This window comes from Danio rerio, chromosome 5, assembly GCF_052040795.2.
Source record: "Danio rerio strain M-AB ecotype USA chromosome 5, GRCz13ab, whole genome shotgun sequence".
Lineage (NCBI taxonomy): Eukaryota > Metazoa > Chordata > Actinopteri > Cypriniformes > Danionidae > Danio > Danio rerio.
This window is the reverse complement of record NC_141025.1, coordinates 65856180-65875184: the sequence shown is the minus strand read 5'-3', so window position 1 is coordinate 65875184 and position 19005 is coordinate 65856180.

Sequence of the window (19005 nt, the reverse complement as noted above, 5' to 3'; positions counted from 1 at the left end):
TAGATTATAACTGCAGATCAATGACAGTGTGAAATACTGTAACGTCTGCAATTAAATGAAATAAATAAATGCAACATATATGAACACATACAGACTTACAGTCTCCAATACCTTACCAATTACAGATAAACTACACAAAGCATACATTTAGTCCTTATTTAGGTTCAAAAATAACATCCAACATAGCCCACAGTAATTGCAAACCTTTCATATATGTCTTTAATCTTCAGCAGCACATGTAACATCTTGTTAGAAGGTAATTCCATCTTCTGAGTTCATAATAGTCCAAAATGTGATGATAATAGTTAAACATGGCAGCTTGTTCATGTTTTAGGTTGCAGACACATCATTTGCTGCTGTTTTTTCCGGCTTCTCCTTTGTTTTTTCATGCTTCACTCTTGCGTTTGTCTCTTTCTGACAGGATCGGATATCAGAGTGCTTCAATGATAATGAGCACATTATTAATATGAACTCAAAAAGTTAGTTATTTCAAATATAGACACGATCGCAAGCTCTCTGGTCAGAGTGAAACTTCTTGCACTTTTAGACCCAGTCGTAAAACAACAACAGGGCACAAGAGATTTTGTTTTTCTTTGCTTTGTGGCTGTTCATCAAGACAACGATAAGATTTGGTTGAGCTCAGGTCAATCTTTAAAATTTTTAAAATATGACGGTTCCTTTGATTTCATTCTGGCTATTTGCTCGAACAAATGACGTATCTCTGTAAACCAATAGCATTAAGTTGTGCGTCTAGCTTCGCCTTTTGGTACCCTTGATATCCTTTGCAAAGGGTGCTGCAAAACTTGCTCGGTACGGTTTGGTTCGATACGCCTTTTTACAGTAGAAATATCTATAAAAGCGTACCAAGCCATACCGTACCGTACCACTCAGTAGAATTGGGCCATATGGTGACAGTATTGTAGTCTATCTATAAGGGTTAGATCGCTGGTGTTTCACATTTGACTAATGTCGGTGTAAACAATCTAGCAGTTTTTAATTTTAATTTAAGGCAAAAACACCATCTTTTTAATGAACCTGTCACGAAAATACCCTCACAGATCATTGCAGAAATCTGAGTGTGCTACAAACAGGTCAGTGGGCTTAACAAACCACATGTAGGAAACACATTCTTTCCTCTCTATACCCTTTCCCTCTATACCCTGTCCCTTTTTTTGTTAAAGAAGTACATTATATTGTATAACTGCAGATTATATTTAAATATGTACACCAATGATGGCTGTACTGAGCACCCTATGCATGCCTTAACTTTTTCTGAGTTTGATTGTGATGTAGTACACAATCTGCACCTTTTGTAAATCTGCTTATGAACCATATATATATATATATATATATATATATATATATATATATATATATATATATATATATATATATATATACATACATATATGTATATATATGTATATATATATATATATATATATATATATATATATATATATATATATGTATATATATATATATATATATATATATATATATATATATATATATATATATATATATATATATATGGTTCATAAGCAGATTTACAAAAGGTGCAGATTGTGTACTACATCACTATAAAATTGTAAATCACTATAGAATTAAACAACAATTATGAACCTCACTTTATCCAAAGTTCGAAGTTTATGCAAATTGGTGCAAATTTAATGAGATAATAGCTTATTTCTTTAGTTTGTACCTTCAACTACATTGTTTAGACTGTAGTACCTACAGTGCACAGCATAATTGAGAACACCCCATTAAAAATTGATTTTTTTTTATCTATTTCTCAGTGAATAAAGGTGATGCATTTTGGTGCATTTAAACAGCAGATTTATTAAACAGACATATTTATTAAAATAATATTTTAGTCTACAAACATCTTTAGAAATTGAAAGATAATACAATTAAATTTAAGCAAAATATTGCAAAAAAAATCTACTAAATTTTCCATTTTTTGCTTCTCTTGATTTTTCCTCTTTTTTCAAAATTTGTATTTAATGTTTTTCTATAATATATAAATTTTGATGTACTAGTTTTTGGAACGTTATCAAAAGTTATTTTTGTTACATAAGCTCCAGATTGTTTCCTATTAAAAATATGAATTTAAAAGATAGATTTGTGAGGGGTGTGCGTATATATATTGAGCACTGTATAAACTATGAAGAAATGAATGCTTTTTAACTTCCTAAAGATATTCCGTCACACGCATTTCTACTAAAAAAATTCATACTCAGGGGTGTACATTGGTTAACACAAAATGGTTTGACTTTGTGAAATTAAGTTACATATATCCCATTCATTCATTCATTCATTCATTCATTCATTCATTCATTCATTCATTCATTCATTCATTCATTTTCTTGCCAGCTTAGTCCCTTTATTAATCAGGGGTTGCCACAGCGGAATTAACCGCCAACTTATCCAGCACATTCTTATGCAGGGAATGCCCTTCCAGCCGCAACCCATCTCTGGGATACATCCACAGACACATTCACACACACACACTACGGACAATTTAGCCTACCCAATTCACCTGTACCGCATGTCTTTGGACTGCGAGGAAACCCACGCGAACACAGGGAGAACATGTGAAAGAACATGTGAGAACTCAGAAACGTCAACTGAGCCGAGGCTCGAACCAGCGACCCGGCGACCTTCTTGCTGTGAGGCGACAGCACTACCTACTGGACCACTGCATCGCCCTACATAAATCCCACCTTCAGAAAAAAGACTGGCTAAATCATTCTCTGCCAGTAGGTGATGCTGACAGACCTGTTAAAAACTATGACAATCATTGAGCTGTTCAATCACAGGTGCCATATTACGTTTCAAATATAAACACATTTTGCAGCACATTAGATCAATTCAGCTGAAGTACAATTATATTGAGTTAAGCCAACTATATACTATATATATACTTACTGTGACTTTAGATGAGATTACATCCTGCTATTTTTTCAGACTTTCTGAAGTATGAAAACCCAAATTTGCCTAAACTCGAGTTAAAAACTGCTGTTATAGGCTATTTAATGTTGAAACCAGGTTCAGTTTGATTACATTATCTAATGTTCCCTGTCTAATGTATTAATTGTATTTAATATTTTATACAAAATTATGAGCAAGAGTTGGACATTTCCATTTTTGAGCAATGTAGGGGTTCTTACCGTTAGTACGTTAAGCAAACTCGCAATGGATTCAGAGTGTATTTGAAAATAAAGTTGTAAAATATGCTGATTCTAAACAATTTATTATGATCACGTTAGATATAAGTGTTTTGTAATTAAGCGTTGAACACTGGGGTGATCTCTGATGGTTACCTCCCGCCTAACTTATCCCTCTGCAAACTACGCATTTGGTTGTATTAGTTTTGGCCAAATTAGACTATTGAACATGGAAGAAAGACAATGATCAACAAAATAGATGATTTTCATTATTTGTTCATTAATTTTGTTTATTTATTAAATTATTTTGGTTAATGTATACATGTTGAGTTCCTGGAACATGTACCACGTTCTAAAACAGTTCGAGAAGTGTTTCTGCAAAGCGAGTGGTTATTTTCACAGCTTGATGTAACTATGTGGTTAAGGTAAGGAAATTGCAGTTTATCTGTCGTTTTTATGTATATTTTAATGTTTACGGCTTTGTATATTGCAAATTTGACCACTTTTATTTGGAGATTCAAGAACTAAGGTAAAAATAAATTATCGTTCAGTCATTTTGAATATTACTATCAGTTGGTCGATCTAAGCTTTTCAGTTGTGTTTGCTTCCTTTAACCAGCTTCTCAAATCAAGCTGTGACCTAAAGGAAAATAGTATCAAGCAGTTCACGTTTCACAAGCTTATATCTTTTCACTGTAATACAATTTTTGTAGTTTACAATATAGTCATAAATTTGCTGAATGTGCAAGACAGAAGAGGATGGGCTCCATCCCTCTGGTAAGTGTGGTTCCTCTGAGCCCAAACTGCAAGCCCAAGGAGAGTGGCTGGCCCCTGGGGCAGCTCGCTGGGCCAGAGAGCCTTGGGGTGAAGAGCAAGGGGCACTCAAGAGCCAAGATTGCAAGACTAGGGAACGTGGCTGGCCCTTAAGGACCCAAACAGTAAGCCCAGAGAGAGTGTCTGACCCCAGGGACAGCTTGATGGGTCAGAGGACCTCAGAAGCCAAGAATGTAAGCCCAGGGAGAGTGTCTGGCCCCTGGGGCAGCCCACTGCAGTCAGAGACCCTGGAGCTGGAGTGCAAGGGAGAGTGTCTGGTCCCAGAGAAAGCTTGGTGGGGTCAGAGAGCCTTGGAGGGCAAGGGGCCCTCTTAAGAACAGAGTGCAAACCCAGGAAGAGTAACTGGCCCCTGGGGCAGCTTGCTGGGGACAGAGACCATTGAGCTGGAGGGCTCAATGGTCCAAACTGAAGAGGCCCCTGAAGAGACCAAACTACAAGCCCAGGGATAGTGACAGATCCCTGGGAAAGCTTGCTGGCGTCAGAGAGCCTAGAAGTATAGAGCAAGGGGCCCACTGAAACCCAAACTGCAAGTCCAGGGAGTTCGGGTGGCCCCTGGGACAGCTTGCTGGCCCAGAGACCCCGGAGGTGGAAAGCAAGGGGCACTCAAGAGCAAAAACTGCAAGCCCAGGGAGAGTGGCTGTCCCCAGGGGCAGCTCGCTTGGCCAGAGAACCTTGAGCTGGAGGGCAAGGGGCCCTTAAGAACCCAGATTGCAAGCCCAAAGGGAGTGTCTGACTCCAGGGACAGCTTGATGGGGTCACAGGACCTGTAGGTGGAAGGCAAAGGGGCCCTCAAGAGCCCAGACTGCAAGCCCTGGGAGAGTGGCTGTCTCCTGGGGCAACCCACTGGGGTCAGAGACCCTGCAGCTGGAGTGCAAGAGACCATAAAGTGCCCAAACTTCAACCCAAGGAGAGTGGCTAGCCCCTGGGGCAACCTGCTTGGGTCAGAGACCCTGAATCTGGATGGCAAGGGGCCCTCAAGAGCCCTAGCTGCAAGCCCAAGGAGAGTGGCTGACCCCAAGAATAACTCGCTGGACCAGAGAGCCTTGAGGTGGAGGGCAAGTGGCACTCAACAGACTGGACAGCAAGCCCAAGGAGAGTTTCTGTTCCCTGGGGCAACCCGCTGGGGTCTGGGATACTGGACCTGGGGGGCAAGGGGCCATCAAGAGCTCAGCGTGCAAGCCCATGAAGAGTGCCTGGACAATGGACAGCTTGCTGAGCCAGAGAACCTTGAGTTGGAGGGCAAGGGTCACTTAAGAGCCCAGACTGCAAACACAGGGAGAGTGTCTGGTCCCGGGAATGCTTGCTGGGGTCAGAGAGTCTGGAAAAGGAGGGCTAGGGGCCCTCTAAAGCCCAGAGTGCAAGCCCAGGGAGAGTGGCTGGCCCCTGGGGTAGCCCACTGGGGTCAAAGACCATGGAGCTGGAGGGCAAGGGGCCCTATAGAGCCCAAACTGCTAGCCCAGAGAGAGTGACTGAACCCTGGGAAAGCTTGCTGGGTTCAGAGAGCCTGTAGAAATAGAGCAAGGGGCCCTCTGAAGCCCAAACTGCAAGTCCAGGGAAAGTGGCTGTCCCCAGGAGACCCTGGGCAAGGGACCATAAAGTGCCCAAACTACAACCCATGGAGAGTGGCTGGCCCCTGGGGCAACCTGCTGGGGTCAGAGACCCTGCAGCTGGATGGCAAGGGGCCCTCAAGAGCCAAAACTGCAAGCCTATGGAGAGTGGCTGGCCCCAGAGACAGCTTGATGGGCCGGAGAAGCTTGAGGTGGAGGGCAAGAGGCAATCAACAGATCAGACTGTAAGCCCAAGGAGAGTGGCTGGCCCTTGGGGCAACCAGCTGGGGTCAGGGACACTGGAGCTGGAGGGCAAGGGGCCATCAAGAGCCCAAACTGCAAACTCTGGGAGAGTGGCAGGCCTCTGGGGCAGCTCGCTGGGCCAGAGAGCCTTGAGGTGGAGGGCAATGGGCACTCAAGAGAACTGACTGCAAGCCTAGGGAGAGTCGCTGGGCCCCGGTACAGCTCTCTGAGTAAGAGGGCCTGTAGTTGGAAGGCAAGGGTCTCTCAGGAGCTCAGACTACAATCCAGGAAAAATGGCCGGCCCCTGGGGCAACCCGCTGGGGTCAAAGACCTTGCAGCTGGAGGGCAAGGGGCCCTCAAAAACCCAGACTGCAAGGCCAGGGAGAGTGGGTAGCCCCAGCGACAGCTCGCTAGGCCGGAGAGCCATGAGGTGGAGGCCAAGGGCCCCTCTTGAGCCTAGGAGTGGCTGGCCCCAGGGACAGCTTGCTGGGGCCAGAGGCCCTGTAGCTGGAAGGTAAGAAGCCCACAGGAGCCCAAACTGCAAGCTCAGAGAGAGTGGATGGCTCCCAGCAAGCTTTTCTTGCAGTCTTGGCTCCTGAGGCCCCCTTTCCATCAACCCACAAGGCCTCCGACCAAAGCAAGCTCTCCCTGGGGCCAGCCACTCTCCCTGGACTTGCTGTTTGAGCTCATAAGGTCCCCTTGCCCTCCAGTTGCAAGCTCTTTGACCCCAGTAGGTTGCCTCAAGGGTCATCCACTATCCCAAGGCTTGCAGTTTTGCTCTTAAGGGGGTCCATTGCCCTCCAGCTAGAGGGTCTCTGATCCCAGTGGGTTGCTAGCTACCCTGGAGCCAACCTCTTTCCATACCCAGAGGCCAACCTTTCTACCAGGATTTGCAGTCAGGGCCCCAGAGGACCCCTTGCCCTCCACCAAAAGGGTCCCTCACTCCCTCATGTTACCCTGGGGCCAACCTCTCTCCCTGGACCTGCAGTTTTGGCCCCAGAGGGCCCACTTGCCCTCCACCAAATGGGTCTCTGACCCCAGCAAGCTACCCAGAGGCCAACCTCTCTCCCGGGACTTGCAGTTTGGGCTCCTTAGGGCCCTGTTTCCCTCCATCCAAGGGATCCCTGACCCCAGAAAGCTACCCTGGGGCCAACCTCTCTCCCTGGACTTGCAATCTGGGCCCCATAGCGCCCATTACCCTCCACATAAAGGGGCCCTCATGAGGGCACTGACCGAGGACCCAGTCCCACAGGGCGCTTAATGGGGCTTGGCGGATGGCTTGTCTCAGACCACAGCAAGCTACCCAGGGCCCCACCTCTCTCCCTGGACTTGCTGTCAGGGCACCAGAGGACTCCTTGCCCTCCACCTAGGAGGTTGCGGACCCCAGCAAGGTACCCAGAGGCTAACCTCTCTCTCAGGACTTGCAGTCTGGGCCCCATAGCGCCCCTTACCCTCAAACTACGGGGTCCCTCATAAGGGCACCGACCGAGGAATCAGTCTCACAGGGCGCTTAATAGGGGCTTGGAGGACTGCTTGTCCCTGACACCAGCAAGCTACCCAGGGGCCCACCTCTCTCCCTAGACTTGCAGTCTGGGCCCCAGAGGGGCCCCTTGCTCTCCAACTAGGGGTCTCTGACCCCAGCTAGCTACCCAGGGGAAAACCTTACTCCTTGGACTTGTCTGGGCCCCAAAGGGCCCCCTTGCCCTCCACCCATGTGCCTCTGACCCCAAGCAAGCTACCCAGGGGTCCGCCTCTCTCCCTGGACTTGCTGTATAGGCCCCAGTGTGCCCCCTTGGCATCCGTCTAGGGGCCTCTGACCACAGCAAGCTAACAAGGGTCCACTTCTCTCCCTGGACTTGCAGTAGAGGCCCCAGGGTGCCCCCTGGCCCTCCACCTAGGGGCGTCATACCCCAGCAAGCTACCCAGGGGTCAACCTCTCTCCCTGGACTTGCAGGATAGGCCCCAGGGTGCCCCCTGGCCCTCCACCTAGGGGCCTCTGACCTCAGGAAGCTACCCAGGGGTCCATGTCTCTCCCTGGACTTGCAGTATAGGCCCCAGGGTACCCCCTGTCCCTCCACCTAGTTGCCTCTGACCTTAGGAAGCTACCCAGGGGTCCACCTCTCTCCCTAGACTTGCAGTGTAGACCCTAGGGTGCCCCCTGGCCCTCCACCTAGTTGCCTCTGACCCCAGCAAGCCAACCAGGGGTCGACCTCTCTCCCTGGACTTGCAGTAGAGGCCCTAGGGTACCTCCTGGCCCTCCACCTAGGGGACTCTGACCCCAGGAAGCTACCCAGGGGTCCACCTCTCTCCCTGGACTTGCAGTAGAGGCCCTAGGGTACCCCCTGGCCCTCCACCTAGGGGCCTCGTACCCCAGCAAGCTACACAAGGGTCCACAAGTCTCCCTGGGATTGCAGTAGAGGCCCCAGGGTGCCCCCTCCACCTAGGGGCCTCTGACCCCAGGAAGCTACCCAGGGGTCCACCTCTCTTTCTGGACTTGTAGTATAGGCCCCAGAGTGCCCCTTGGCCCTCCACCTAGAGGCCTCTGACCCCAGCAAGCTACCCAGGGGTCCACCTCTCTCCCTGGATTTGCAGTAGAGGCCCCAGGGTGCCCCCTCGTCCTCCACCTAGGTGCCTCGTACACAAGCAAGCTACCCAGAAGTCCACCTCTCTCCCTGGACTTGCAGGATAGGCCCCAGGGTGCCCCCTGACCCTCCACCTAGGGGCCTCTGACCCCAGCAAGGTACACAGGGGTCCACCTTTCTCCTTGGACTTGCAGTTGAGGCCCCAGCAAGCCCCCTGGCAATTAACCTAGGGGCCTTCGATCCCAGTCAGCTACCCAGGGGTCCACCTCTCTTCCTGGAATTGCAGTAGAGGCCCCAGGGTGCCCCCTGGCCCTCCACCTAGGGGCCTCGTACCCCAGCAAGCTACCCAGGGGTCCACATCTCACCCTGGACTTGCAGAATAGGCCCCAGGGTGCCCCCTGGCCCTCCACCTAGTTGCCTCCGACCCCAGGGAGCTACCCAGGGGTCCACCTCTCTCCCTGGACTTGCAGTAGAGGCCCTAGGGTACCTCCTGACCCTCCACCTAGGGGACTCTGACCCCAAGAAGCTACCCAGGGGTCCACCTGTCTCCCTGGATTTGCAGTAGAGGCCACACGGAGACCCTGGCCCTCCACCTAGGGGCCTTCGATCCCAGTCAGCTACCCAGGGGTCCACCTCTCTTCCTGGAATTGCAGTAGAGGCCCTAGGGTACCTCCTGACTCTCCACCTAGGGGACTCTGACCCCAGGAAGCTACCCAGGGGTCCACCTGTCTCCCTGGATTTGCAGTAGAGGCTACACGGAGCCCCCTGGCCCTCCACCTAGGGGCCTTCGATCCCAGTCAGCTACCCAGGGGTCCACCTCTCTTCCTGGAATTGCAGTAGAGGCCCCAGGGTGCCCCCTGGCCCTCCACCTAGGGGCCTCATACCCCAGCAAGCTACCCAGGGGTCCACATCTCTCCCTGGACTTGCAGGATAGGCCCCAGGGTGTCCCCTGGCCCTCCACCTAGTTGCCTCCGACCCCAGCATGCTACCCAGGGGTCCACTTCTCTCCCTGGACTGGCAGTAGAGGCCCCGGGGTGTCCCCTTGCCCTCCACCTAGGGGCCTCAGACCCCAGGAATCTACCCAGGGGTCCACCTCTCTCTCTGGACTTGCAGTATAGGCCCCAGGGTGCCCCTTGGCCCTTCACCCAGGGGCCTCTGACCCCAGGAAGTTACACAAGGGTCCACAACTCTCCCTGGGATTGCAGTAGAGGCCCCAGGGTGCCCCCTTGACCTCCACCTAGGGGCCTCTGACCCAAGCAAGCTACCAAGGGGTCCACCTTTCTCCCTGGACTTGCAGTAGAGGCCCCAGGGTGCCCCTTGGCCCTCCACTAAGGGGCCTCTTACCCCAGCAAGCTACCCAGGGGTCCACCTCTCTCCCTGGACTTGCAGTAGAGGCCCTAGGGTACCTCCTGGCCCTCCATCTAGGGGACTCTGACCCCAGGAAGCTACCCAGGGGTCCACCCCTCTCCCTGGACTTGCAGTAGAGGCCCCAGGGTGCCCCCTGGCCCTCCACATAGGGGCGTCATACCCCAGCAAGCTTCCCAGGGGTCAACCTCTCTCCCTGGACTTGCAGGATAGGCCCCAGGGTAACCCCTGGCCCTCCACCTAGGGGCCTCTGACCTCAGGAAGCTACCCAGGGGTCCACCTCTCTCCCTGGACTTGCAGTATAGGCCCCAGGGTACCCCCTGTCCCTCCACCTAGTTGCCTCTGACACCAGCAAGCTACCCAGGGGTCCACCTCTCTCCCTGGACTTGCAGTAGAGGCCCCAGGGTGCCCCTGGCCCTCCACCTAGGGGCATCTGACCCCAGTAAGCTACCCATGGGTCCACCTCTCTCCCTGGACTTGCAGTATAGGCCCCAGGGTGCCCCCTGGCCTTCCACCAAGGGGCTTCCGACCCCAGCAAGCTAACCAGGGGCCCACCTCTCTCCCTGGGCTTGCAGTAGAGGCCCCAGGGTGCCCCCTGGCCCTCCAACTAGGGGCCTCGTACCCCAGCAAGCTACCCAGGGGTCCACCTCTCTCCTTGGACTTGCAGGATAGGCTCCAGGGTGCCCCCTGGCCCTCCACCTAGGGGCCTTTGACCTGAGGAAGCTACCCAGGGGTCCACTTCTCTCCCTGGACTTGCAGTGTAGACCCTAGGGTGCCCCCTGGCCCTCCACCTATTTTCCTCTGACCCCAGGAAGCTACCCAGGGGTCCACCTCTCTCCCTGAACTTGCAGTAGAGGCCCTAGGGTACCTCCTGACCCTCCACCTAGGGGACTCTGACCCCAGGAAGCTACCCAGGGGTCCACCTGTCTCCCTGGATTTGCAGTAGAGGCCCCACGGAGCCCCCTGGCCCTCCACCTAGGGGCCTTCGATCCCAGTCAGCTACCCAGGGGTCCACCTCTCTTCCTGGAATTGCAGTAGAGGCCCCAGGGTGCCCCCTGGCCCTCCACCTAGGGGCCTCGTACCCCAGCAAGCTACCCAGGGGTCCACATCTCTCCCTGGACTTGCAGGATAGGGCCCAGGGTGCCCCCTGGCCCTCCACCTAGGGGCCTCTGACCTTAGGAAGCTACCCAGGGGTCCACCTCTCTCCCTGGACTTGCAGTGTAGACCCTAGGGTGCCCCCTGGCCCTCCACCTAGTTGCCTCTGACCCCAGCAAGCTACCCAGGGGTCCACCTTTCTCCCTGGACTTGCAGTAGAAGCCCCAGGGTGCCCCCTGGCCCTCTACCTAGGGGCCTCGTACCCCATCAAGCTACCCAGGGGTCCACCTCTCTCCCTGGACTTGCAGGATAGGCCCCAGGGTGCCCCCTGGCCCTCCACCTAGGGGCCTCTGACCTTAGGAAGCTACCCAGGGGTCCACCTCTCTCCCTGGACTTGCAGTATAGGCCCAAGGGTACCCCCTGGCCCTCCACCTATGGGCTACAGACCCCAGCAAGCTACCCAGGGGTCCACCTTTCTCCTTGGACTTGCAGTTGAGGCCCCAGGAAGCCCCCTGGCACTAAACCTAGGGGCTTCTGACCCCAACAAGCTACCCAGGGGTCCACCTCTCTCCCTGGACTTGCAGGATAGGCCCCAGGGTGCCCCCTGGCCCTCCACCTAGGGGCCTCTGACCTCAGGAAGCTACCCAGGGGTCCACCTCTCTCCCTGGACTTGCTGTCAGGGCACCAGAGGACTCCTTGCCCTCCACCTAGGAGGTTGCGGACCCCAGCAAGGTACCCAGAGGCTAACCTCTCTCTCAGGACTTGCAGTCTGGGCCCCATAGCGCCCCTTACCCTCAAACTACGGGGTCCCTCATAAGGGCACCGACCGAGGAATCAGTCACACAGGGCGCTTAATAGGGGCTTGGAGGACTGCTTGTCCCTGACACCAGCAAGCTACCCAGGGGCCCACCTCTCTCCCTAGACTTGCAGTCTGGGCCCCAGAGGGGCCCCTTGCTCTCCAACTAGGGGTCTCTGACCCCAGCTAGCTACCCAGGGGAAAACCTTACTCCTTGGACTTGTCTGGGCCCCAAAGGGCCCCCTTGCCCTCCACCCATGTGCCTCTGACCCCAAGCAAGCTACCCAGGGGTCCACCTCTCTCCCTGGACTTGCTGTATAGGCCCCAGTGTGCCCCCTTGGCATCCGTCTAGGGGCCTCTGACCACAGCAAGCTAACAAGGGTCCACTTCTCTCCCTGGACTTGCAGTAGAGGCCCCAGGGTGCCCCCTGGCCCTCCACCTAGGGGCGTCATACCCCAGCAAGCTACCCAGGGGTCAACCTCTCTCCCTGGACTTGCAGGATAGGCCCCAGGGTGCCCCCTGGCCCTCCACCTAGGGGCCTCTGACCTCAGGAAGCTACCCAGGGGTCCACGTCTCTCCCTGGACTTGCAGTATAGGCCCCAGGGTACCCCCTGTCCCTCCACCTAGTTGCCTCTGACCTTAGGAAGCTACCCAGGGGTCCACCTCTCTCCCTAGACTTGCAGTGTAGACCCTAGGGTGCCCCCTGGCCCTCCACCTAGTTGCCTCTGACCCCAGCAAGCCAACCAGGGGTCGACCTCTCTCCCTGGACTTGCAGTAGAGGCCCTAGGGTACCTCCTGGCCCTCCACCTAGGGGACTCTGACCCCAGGAAGCTACCCAGGGGTCCACCTCTCTCCCTGGACTTGCAGTAGAGGCCCTAGGGTACCCCCTGGCCCTCCACCTAGGGGCCTCGTACCCCAGCAAGCTACACAAGGGTCCACAAGTCTCCCTGGGATTGCAGTAGAGGCCCCAGGGTGCCCCCTTGCCCTCCACCTAGGGGCCTCTGACCCCAGGAAGCTACCCAGGGGTCCACCTCTCTTTCTGGACTTGTAGTATAGGCCCCAGAGTGCCCCTTGGCCCTCCACCTAGAGGCCTCTGACCCCAGCAAGCTACCCAGGGGTCCACCTCTCTCCCTGGATTTGCAGTAGAGGCCCCAGGGTGCCCCCTCGTCCTCCACCTAGGTGCCTCGTACACAAGCAAGCTACCCAGAGGTCCACCTCTCTCCCTGGACTTGCAGGATAGGCCCCAGGGTGCCCCCTGACCCTCCACCTAGGGGCCTCTGACCCCAGCAAGCTACACAGGGGTCCACCTTTCTCCTTGGACTTGCAGTTGAGGCCCCAGGAAGCCCCCTGGCACTTAACCTAGGGGCCTTCGATCCCAGTCAGCTACCCAGGGGTCCACCTCTCTTCCTGGAATTGCAGTAGAGGCCCCAGGGTGCCCCCTGGCCCTCCACCTAGGGGCCTCGTACCCCAGCAAGCTACCCAGGGGTCCACATCTCTCCCTGGACTTGCAGGATAGGCCCCAGGGTGCCCCCTGGCCCTCCACCTAGTTGCCTCCGACCCCAGGAAGCTACCCAGGGGTCCACCTCTCTCCCTGGACTTGCAGTAGAGGCCCTAGGGTACCTCCTGACCCTCCACCTAGGGGACTCTGACCCCAGAAAGCTACCCAGGGGTCCACCTGTCTCCCTGGATTTGCAGTAGAGGCCACACGGAGACCCTGGCCCTCCACCTAGGGGCCTTCGATCCCAGTCAGCTACCCAGGGGTCCACCTCTCTTCCTGGAATTGCAGTAGAGGCCCTAGGGTACCTCCTGACCCTCCACCTAGGGGACTCTGACCCCAGGAAGCTACCCAGGGGTCCACCTGTCTCCCTGGATTTGCAGTAGAGGCCACACGGAGCCCCCTGGCCCTCCACCTAGGGGCCTTCGATCCCAGTCAGCTACCCAGGGGTCCACCTCTCTTCCTGGAATTGCAGTAGAGGCCCCAGGGTGCCCCCTGGCCCTCCACCTAGGGGCCTCATACCCCAGCAAGCTACCCAGGGGTCCACATCTCTCCCTGGACTTGCAGGATAGGCCCCAGGGTGTCCCCTGGCCCTCCACCTAGTTGCCTCCGACCCCAGCATGCTACCCAGGGGTCCACTTCTCTCCCTGGACTGGCAGTAGAGGCCCCGGGGTGTCCCCTTGCCCTCCACCTAGGGGCCTCAGACCCCAGGAATCTACCCAGGGGTCCACCTCTCTCTCTGGACTTGCAGTATAGGCCCCAGGGTGCCCCTTGGCCCTCCACCCAGGGGCCTCTGACCCCAGGAAGTTACACAAGGGTCCACAACTCTCCCTGGGATTGCAGTAGAGGCCCCAGGGTGCCCCCTTGACCTCCACCTAGGGGCCTCTGACCCAAGCAAGCTACCAAGGGGTCCACCTTTCTCCCTGGACTTGCAGTAGAGGCCCCAGGGTGCCCCCTGGCCCTCCACTAAGGGGCCTCTTACCCCAGCAAGCTACCCAGGGGTCCACCTCTCTCCCTGGACTTGCAGTAGAGGCCCTAGGGTACCTCCTGGCCCTCCATCTATGGGACTCTGACCCCAGGAAGCTACCCAGGGGTCCACCCCTCTCCCTGGACTTGCAGTAGAGGCCCCAGGGTGCCCCCTGGCCCTCCACATAGGGGCGTCATACCCCAGCAAGCTTCCCAGGGGTCAACCTCTCTCCCTGGACTTGCAGGATAGGCCCCAGGGTAACCCCTGGCCCTCCACCTAGGGGCCTCTGACCTCAGGAAGCTACCCAGGGGTCCACCTCTCTCCCTGGACTTGCAGTATAGGCCCCAGGGTACCCCCTGTCCCTCCACCTAGTTGCCTCTGACACCAGCAAGCTACCCAGGGGTCCACCTCTCTCCCTGGACTTGCAGTAGAGGCCCCAGGGTGCCCCTGGCCCTCCACCTAGGGGCATCTGACCCCAGTAAGCTACCCATGGGTCCACCTCTCTCCCTGGACTTGCAGTATAGGCCCCAGGGTGCCCCCTGGCCTTCCACCAAGGGGCTTCCGACCCCAGCAAGCTAACCAGGGGCCCACCTCTCTCCCTGGGCTTGCAGTAGAGGCCCCAGGGTGCCCCCTGGCCCTCCAACTAGGGGCCTCGTACCCCAGCAAGCTACCCAGGGGTCCACCTCTCTCCTTGGACTTGCAGGATAGGCTCCAGGGTGCCCCCTGGCCCTCCACCTAGGGGCCTTTGACCTGAGGAAGCTACCCAGGGGTCCACTTCTCTCCCTGGACTTGCAGTGTAGACCCTAGGGTGCCCCCTGGCCCTCCACCTATTTTCCTCTGACCCCAGGAAGCTACCCAGGGGTCCACCTCTCTCCCTGGACTTGCAGTAGAGGCCCTAGGGTACCTCCTGACCCTCCACCTAGGGGACTCTGACCCCAGGAAGCTACCCAGGGGTCCACCTGTCTCCCTGGATTTGCAGTAGAGGCCCCAGGGTGCCCCCTGGCCCTCCACCTAGGGGCCTCGTACCCCAGCAAGCTACCCAGGGGTCCACATCTCTCCCTGGACTTGCAGGATAGGCCCCAGGGTGTCCCCTGGCCCTCCACCTAGTTGCCTCCGACCCCAGCATGCTACCCAGGGGTCCACTTCTCTCCCTGGACTGGCAGTAGAGGCCCCGGGGTGTCCCCTTGCCCTCCACCTAGGGGCCTCAGACCCCAGGAATCTACCCAGGGGTCAACCTCTCTCTCTGGACTTGCAGTATAGGCCCCAGGGTGCCCCTTGGCCCTCCACCCAGGGGCCTCTGACCCCAGGAAGTTACACAAGGGTCCACAACTCTCCCTGGGATTGCAGTAGAGGCCCCAGGGTGCCCCCTTGACCTCCACCTAGGGGCCTCTGACCCAAGCAAGCTACCAAGGGGTCCACCTTTCTCCCTGGACTTGCAGTAGAGGCCCCAGGGTGCCCCCTGGCCCTCCACTAAGGGGCCTCTTACCCCAGCAAGCTACCCAGGGGTCCACCTCTCTCCCTGGACTTGCAGTAGAGGCCCTAGGGTACCTCCTGGCCCTCCATCTAGGGGACTCTGACCCCAGGAAGCTACCCAGGGGTCCACCCCTCTCCCTGGACTTGCAGTAGAGGCCCCAGGGTGCCCCCTGGCCCTCCACATAGGGGCGTCATACCCCAGCAAGCTTCCCAGGGGTCAACCTCTCTCCCTGGACTTGCAGGATAGGCCCCAGGGTAACCCCTGGCCCTCCACCTAGGGGCCTCTGACCTCAGGAAGCTACCCAGGGGTCCACCTCTCTCCCTGGACTTGCAGTATAGGCCCCAGGGTACCCCCTGTCCCTCCACCTAGTTGCCTCTGACACCAGCAAGCTACCCAGGGGTCCACCTCTCTCCCTGGACTTGCAGTAGAGGCCCCAGGGTGCCCCTGGCCCTCCACCTAGGGGCATCTGACCCCAGTAAGCTACCCATGGGTCCACCTCTCTCCCTGGACTTGCAGTATAGGCCCCAGGGTGCCCCCTGGCCTTCCACCAAGGGGCTTCCGACCCCAGCAAGCTAACCAGGGGCCCACCTCTCTCCCTGGGCTTGCAGTAGAGGCCCCAGGGTGCCCCCTGGCCCTCCAACTAGGGGCCTCGTACCCCAGCAAGCTACCCAGGGGTCCACCTCTCTCCTTGGACTTGCAGGATAGGCTCCAGGGTGCCCCCTGGCCCTCCACCTAGGGGCCTTTGACCTGAGGAAGCTACCCAGGGGTCCACTTCTCTCCCTGGACTTGCAGTGTAGACCCTAGGGTGCCCCCTGGCCCTCCACCTATTTTCCTCTGACCCCAGGAAGCTACCCAGGGGTCCACCTCTCTCCCTGGACTTGCAGTAGAGGCCCTAGGGTACCTCCTGACCCTCCACCTAGGGGACTCTGACCCCAGGAAGCTACCCAGGGGTCCACCTGTCTCCCTGGATTTGCAGTAGAGGCCCCACGGAGCCCCCTGGCCCTCCACCTAGGGGCCTTCGATCCCAGTCAGCTACCCAGGGGTCCACCTCTGTTCCTGGAATTGCAGTAGAGGCCCCAGGGTGCCCCCTGGCCCTCCACCTAGGGGCCTCGTACCCCAGCAAGCTACCCAGGGGTCCACATCTCTCCCTGGACTTGCAGGATAGGGCCCAGGGTGCCCCCTGGCCCTCCACCTAGGGGCCTCTGACCTTAGGAAGCTACCCAGGGGTCCACCTCTCTCCCTGGACTTGCAGTGTAGACCCTAGGGTGCCCCCTGGCCCTCCACCTAGTTGCCTCTGACCCCAGCAAGCTACCCAGGGGTCCACCTTTCTCCCTGGACTTGCAGTAGAAGCCCCAGGGTGCCCCCTGGCCCTCTACCTAGGGGCCTCGTACCCCAGCAAGCTACCCAGGGGTCCACCTCTCTCCCTGGACTTGCAGGATAGGCCCCAGGGTGCCCCCTGGCCCTACACCTAGGGGCCTCTGACCTTAGGAAGCTACCCAGGGGTCCACCTCTCTCCCTGGACTTGCAGTATAGGCCCCAGGGTACCCCCTGGCCCTCCACCTATGGGCTACAGACCCCAGCAAGCTACCCAGGGGTCCACCTCTCTCCCTGGACTTGCAGTATAGGCCCCAGGGTGCCCCTTGGCCCTCCACCTAGAGGCCTCTGACAACAGCAAGCTACCCAGGGGTCCACCTCTCTCCCTGGGCTTGCAGTAGAGGCCCCAGGGTGCCCCCTCGCCCTCCACCTAGGGGCCTCGTACCCCAGCAAGCTACCCAGAGGTCCATCTCTCTCCCTGGACTTGCAGGATAGGCCCCAGGGTGCCCCCTGACCCTCCACCTAGGGGCCTCTGACCCCAGCAAGCTACACAGGGGTCCACCTTTCTCCTTGGACTTGCAGTTGAGGCCCCAGGAAGCCCCCTGGCACTAAACCTAGGGGCTTCTGACCCCAACAAGCTACCCAGGGGTCCACCTCTCTCCCTGGACTTGCAGGATAGGCGCCAGGGTGCCCCCTGGCCCTCCACCTAGGGGCCTCTGACCTCAGGAAGCTACCCAGGGGTCCACCTCTCTCCCTGGACTTGCAGTATAGGCCCCAGGGTACCCCCTGTCCCTCCACCTAGTTGCCTCTGACACCAGCAAGCTACCCAGGGGTCCACCTCTCTTCCTGGACTTGCAGTAGAGGCCCCAGGGTGCCCCTGGCCCTCCACCTAGGGGCATCTGACCCCAGTAAGCTACCCATGGGTCCAGCTCTCTCCCTGGACTTGCAGTATAGGCCCCAGGGTGCCCCCTGGCCTTCCACCAAGGGGCTTCCGACCCCAGCAAGCTAACCAGGGGCCCACCTCTCTCCCTGGGCATGCAGTAGAGGCCCCAGGGTGCCCCCTGGCCCTCCAACTAGGGGCCTCGTACCCCAGCAAGCTACCCAGGGGTCCACCTCTCTCCTTGGACTTGCAGGATAGGCTCCAGGGTGCCCCCTGGCCCTCCACCTAGGGGCCTTTGACCTGAGGAAGCTACCCAGGGGTCCACCTCTCTCCCTGGACTTGCAGTGTAGACCCTAGGGTGCCCCCTGGCCCTCCACCTAGTTGCCTCTGACCCCAGCAAGCTACCCAGGGGTCCACCTCTCTCCCTGGACTTGCAGTAGAGGCCCTAGGGTACCTCCTGACCCTCCACCTAGGGGACTCTGACCCCAGGAAGCTACCCAGGGGTCCACCTGTCTCCCTGGATTTGCAGTAGAGGCCCCATGGAGCCCCCTGGCCCTCCACCTAGGGGCCTTCGATCCCAGTCAGCTACCCAGGGGTCCACCTCTCTTCCTGGAATTGCAGTAGAGGCCCCAGGGTGCCCCCTGGCCCTCCACCTAGGGGCCTCGTACCCCAGCAAGCTACCCAGGGGTCCACATCTCTCCCTGGACTTGCTGGATAGGCCCCAGGGTGCCCCCTGGCCCTCCACCTAGGGGCCTCTGACCTTAGGAAGCTACCCAGGGGTCCACCTCTCTCCCTGGACTTGCAGTGTAGACCCTAGGGTGCCCCCTGGCCCTCCACCTAGTTGCCTCTGACCCCAGCAAGCTACCCAGGGGTCCACCTTTCTCCCTGGACATGCAGTAGAGGCCCCACGGTGCCCCCTGGCCCTCCACCTAGGGGCCTCGTACCCCAGCAAGCAACCCAGGGGTCCACCTTCTCCCTGGACTAGCAGGATAGGCCCCAGGGTGCCCCCTGGCCCTCCACCTAGGGGCCTCTGACCTTAGGAAGCTACCCAGGGGTCCACCTCTCTCCCTGTACTTGCAGTATAGGCCCCAGGGTGCCCCCTGGCCCTCCACCTAGGGGCCTCGTACCCCAGCAAGCTACCCAGGGGTCCACCTCTCTCCCTGGACTTGCAGTATAGGCCCCAGGGTGCCCCTTGGCCCTCCACCTAGAGGCCTCTGACCACAGCAAGCTACCCAGGGGTCCAC